Below are 5491 nucleotides of genomic sequence, written 5' to 3' on the forward strand. Positions count from 1 at the left end.
AAGGCATTGCAATTGCATAAATTAATATTAAAGTTTCAAAGAATCAATTATATTAATTTAAACAATTATTATCAATCAATTATTATATTACTTCAATAACATATACATATATTTTACTGCCTTTGTTTAAATTGTTAAATTATTTACATTTTTGATAACACATTATCTTGTGGATCCATCAGTTCACATTTATAACTCTACGCGTTTCTCTTCCAGCAGGAGGCGCTGTCAGAATAATATTACACAAAGCAGCGCAGCAAATGACTTTGAAACGTGCAGCGCTCATATTTATTCAATGGATAGCCTTTTGAAGTTTCATCGCAATTCTTGTCTTTCACTCCCCACATTTAAGACCACCTGAAATCATAATTCAGACTTTCTTAACTCCTAATAACACTGCAGTCTTCAATGAAAATTAAGAGCTTTATTTCAAGAACCGACTTTCAAAAACAAACCTTACACAAAATACGTTTCTTTTTTTTCCCCACCATGTTCGGGGCACAAGAAAAATATTAGGGGACTAAATTAATATCAGCATATGAAGTATAACCGTCTCTCGTTGTCTCTGAGAGAATGCACATCAGATGCTGAAAGCACTGTCAGTTTTACTTTCACTTTAACATATTGCGCAGTTTTCACGTTGCTTGTGTGATATCCATTGGCTCACCTCCATGGTTTAAAACATAAATATTTATAAAAAATACAGTATATAGAAAAGACATATCTTTAAAATATTGCGACGTAACACCAACGTAAAGCCATTGTTTTTCACTCACTGAAAGCTACATCTTTCTTGATCTCTGCTCTCATCACTGCACTCACTTATATATATAAACATTAATTTAATATGTAATTAATATTAATAAAAATATTATAGGTTTTTTATGTATATTATTGTAATAAAATAATGCATTTAGTTGTAATGTTGATACATTAATATATTTTAATGTAATTAGTACTAATTGTAATATCAGATATCATTCAAACACATATATACTGCCACTGAAAAGTTCGGGATCAGTAAGATTTTTAATGATTTTTAAAGATGTTTCTTACGCTCATTAAGGCTGCGTTTATTTGATCAAAAATACAGAAAAAACTGTAATATTGTGAAATATTATTTCAGTTTGAAATAACTGTTTTCCATGTGAACATATTCTAAAATGTAATTTATTCCTGTGATACAAAGCTGAATTTTCAGCATCATTGCTCCAGTCTTCAGTGTATTTGGTTGGAACCTGTGTTTTTTTTCTTTCACAAATAAAAAGTTGAAAGAACATCGTTTATTTCAAAAAAGAAATGTTTTGTAACAATATAAACTACCATCTAAAAGTTTGGAGTCAGTACATTTTTCTTTCTTTTTTTTTTTGAAATAAAATGAATAATTTTATTCAGCAAGGGTGTTAAATTGATTAAAAGTGATAGCAAAGACTTATATTGTTTGAAAAGATTTATATTCTAAATAAATGCTGTTCTTTTTAACCTTATCTTCTTCATCAAGAACCATGAAAAAAGAATCACAAAAAAAAAGAATCACAGGTTCCAAAAATAAAATATTAATCAGCACAACTGTTTCCAACATTGATAATAAGAGTAATAAATCAGCATATTAGAATGATTTTTGAAGAATCATGTGACACTGAAAACTGAAGTAATAGCTGATAAAAAAATTCAGCTTTGCATCACAGGAATATATTCTATTTTAAAATATTTTAATATAGAACACTATTATTTTAAGATGTAAATTAAAAACGATTTTTAAAAAAAAATGTTTTAAAAGAATAAAAAATAAATAAAAAAATATAAATAAAATAAATAAATAAATACTTAAGTAGAAAAACTTCTTAAGTATTAAACATCTTAAGTATTAATGGGTTGTAATATATATAATTCTCTAAACTTTGGATGAGTCATATTCACATTTTTTTTTTTTTATTGGCAATCATACACAACTAATTTGTGCTTCATTTACTCCCCTTAACTTTTGTAGAACACGTCCTGCTTGCATTTTCACATTATTTAGCATTTCTTCATGATTTCCACTTCTAAATCACAAATGCAGCTGAATCTGCCGTCAGTCTCTATATCCCATCATACCGCCCAGTCCTGCCAGTCGCTATGGTTACAAAACAGGACGTTCTGGATCTGTTGGTTGCTTGCCGTGCTTCAACAGTATGACCGATGCCAGTGTGTGTGTGTGATGTTTCCTCATGTAACACAATAACGCCAATGTCGCATTTCTGGAGTGTCTTCCTGCATCTGTGTTGAGTTTGTGACGTTACTGCATCATATTCCAGATCTCATCTTGGTGATTATGAAGAGAAATGTGGGAGCGAGTGGATGAAAGAAAGCAAATGTCATGGAGCAGCAGAGTACTGCGTGTCTGCAGTGAGCGCAGCTCGAAAATAGACAGTGCAGCTGCCGCTTAAAATAGTTCATTCATTAATTACACACACACCGCACAAACACACGCAGATTGCAGGGTTTGTTGGGTTTCCCAGTAGATTGGGGTTCATTACAGACATGTGTTAGTTCAGTGTTCAGATGTTCACAGGTTCATCTGAAAGAAGACACTTCATTCTGTTGGTGATTCCCATAAGCAAGAGATCAAACACATTGTGCTTGCAATTCTGCGCATGCAGCTCGCTATTTAAAATTACATCTTTCAATTCTGTGTTTACAGCGTGCAGTTCTGTGTTTATAGCTCGCAATTCAAGTTACAGCTGCAGTTCTGTTTACAGCTCGCTATTCTGTTTTTACAGGTCGCAATTTGAGTGTGTCTTGCAATTCTTTATTTACAGCTCGCAATTCGAGTTTAGTTTGAAATTCTGCATTTATAACTCACAATTCCAAGTTGACAGCTCACAATTGTGCGTTTACATCTTGCAGTTTTGCATTTACAGCTCGCAATTTGAGTTTAGTGTTCTGTGTATTTCTTTGTTTACAGCTTGCAATTCTGCGTTTTCAACTTGCGATTCTGCATTTAGCTTGCAAATTGAGTTTACGTCTGACGCCTGTTTCACACATACTCCGTATGCAGTGCGTATGCTGTGCAGAAGCGGCACGGACTCGTTTTGCTTTCACACATGACTCGTTTGCAGTCCGTTCCTGATTCGTGGCTGTTTACCACAAACACAACATTTATCCGTTATTTTGATTTCAAATCCAAACGTGCTTTTTCAGCATTGTGATCCTCTTTTATCATAGTACACTAATACAATAATACTAGACACATTCACGTTTAAACTCAATAAATATAAACAACATATTATTCAATGCACTTGACTTCTAGATTTGTATATTAAGTTGCTCAAGCAAGTTGCAACACATTTAAACACAGCGTAGGTAGGCTATAGCTTCATTTTCTTATTGAAATAGGGCTATCACAAATATTTAAAATTAAAACTTACCACAGACAGAAACAGTCGGCTCTCGTGCCTTTCTTTCGCATTAAATCTTTATTAAAAACAATCCTTTAAAGAACTTTTCTACCTGGACAAGTGCATCTATTATGTTGCCTTGTTTGTTTAAAACTGCACTTTTCCTTATTTTAAACCTAGCCAAAAAGCCACGTGTTGACTGTGAAACACAGTAGACTTCATTTATATGCATTTATGGTACATTTCCGTGTCAATCCATGTTCATTTTTACAGCGAACAATGCGCTGTCACTTTAATGCAGCGCATGCAGCACAGCAAAAAATAGACTCGGTGTCGAAACGATCGCTGCACTGCTGCAAACGCACTGCTTCTGGAACGCACTGCCGGACAGCAACTGCGTGCAGTGTGAACGCTCTGATCCATTAACATGGGTGCGGAAAAAATACGCAACGCATACGCACTGCAGACGGAGTATGTGTGAAACAGGCGTTACAATTCTGCATTTACAGCTCACAATTTAAGTTACAGCATGCAATTTAAGTTTACAGTTTGCATTTCTGCATTTACACCCCACAATTCCGAGTTTACAGCTTGCAATTTGAGTTTGTCTTACAATTCTGTGTTTACAGCTCACAATTTAAGTTACAGCTTGCAATTTGAGTTTATAGTTGGCAATTCTGTGTTTACAGCTTGCAGTTTTAGCTTACATCTTAAATTTATGAGTTTACAGCTTGCACTTATGAGTTTACGTCATACAATTCTGCATTTACAGCTTGCTATTTTTTACACTTCAAAATTCTAAGTTATCAGCTCGCAATTGTGCGTTTACAGCTGCAACTCTGTTTACAGCTCGCAATTCGAGTTTACATCTTGCAATTCTGCATTTACAGCTCGCAATTCCAAGTTATCAGCTCCCAATTTAGGTTTTTACATCTTGCCATTCTGTTTAGATTGCAGTTCTGTGTTTACAGCTCGCAATTCAAGTTTACATCTTTCAATGCTGCATTTACAGCTCATGTTCAAGTTTGCAGATTGCAATTGGAGTTACAGCCTGCAATTCTGTGTTTACATCTAGCAATTCTGAAAAAAAGGTCTGAACTGTGAGATATAAATTCAGAATTGCAAGCAAAAATGTACAAATTGTGAAGCATGCTGTCATAGTTTTTAGACTCCATGATAGGAAAAAGGAAGGCAAGGGAAAAAAGTAATTTGTAAATAATTCCTAGTTTTGCTTTTGAGGTCTCCCGACCAATATAATAGACACTTTTTATTAACTTTATTCTTGTAATTTCTTGGTGCTGGAGTGGATCTAATTTAATCTATTTGCTTATGCTAAATCACATTTGTTGCTTTAGGTTATAAAATGACATGTTTTGTTTCATCACCTTTTTCTGTGTATCTTGGTAAAACTTGTTTGTTCCCACTCGTTTTCTGTTCTGTACTTTTAGTATTCGATGTGCAAAATGTGGAAAAGCACTTAGATACTCTAGAACGTAAATGTCAGCTTTAATCCCAGTTTCCATGAGGAAATAAGTCATCTGGCATCACCAGGATGCATTTTACAGATCAGTTGTTTCAATCAGCTTATGCTAATGCGCATTTTTAAACACAAATATTTGAATGTAGTCTGTTGCATCTGTTGTTCATCTCGTGTTACGTCTCCGAGGAAGTGCATTTTGTAAAATTGCACATGAAGCGTAAAGAAAGCCATGCACAGGCAGACATTTTGCAAGGTTTACTTGTTGTCTGTGAGCATGAAGCATCTATCAACTTTTTTTTTTTTTTAAAGCTGATCAGTGTAATTGAACTTTTTTAGATGAAGATTTACTGAACTCCAGAACAGTTTTGAGTATCTTGAGCTGTTAAATGCACAGATCCATTGATTGATTGATTATTGGTTTTCTGGACAGCTGCTCTTGTGCAGGAGCGCAGCGCAGCACACAGATCTGAGCATGTATGCATTGGTTTGACAGTGATGGACTTGTGTGTGTGTGTGTGTGTGTGTGTGTGTGAGCGTCTGTCATAGGGGCTGCACGGTAAATAAAACCCATAATTTACACAAGCAAATATTTGAGTAGTTGTCAAATGTGCATTTAAACTATAAAGTCCTC

The sequence above is a fragment of the Garra rufa genome, chromosome 12 (assembly GCF_049309525.1).
Source record: "Garra rufa chromosome 12, GarRuf1.0, whole genome shotgun sequence".
In the NCBI taxonomy this organism is placed as follows: Eukaryota; Metazoa; Chordata; class Actinopteri; order Cypriniformes; family Cyprinidae; genus Garra; species Garra rufa.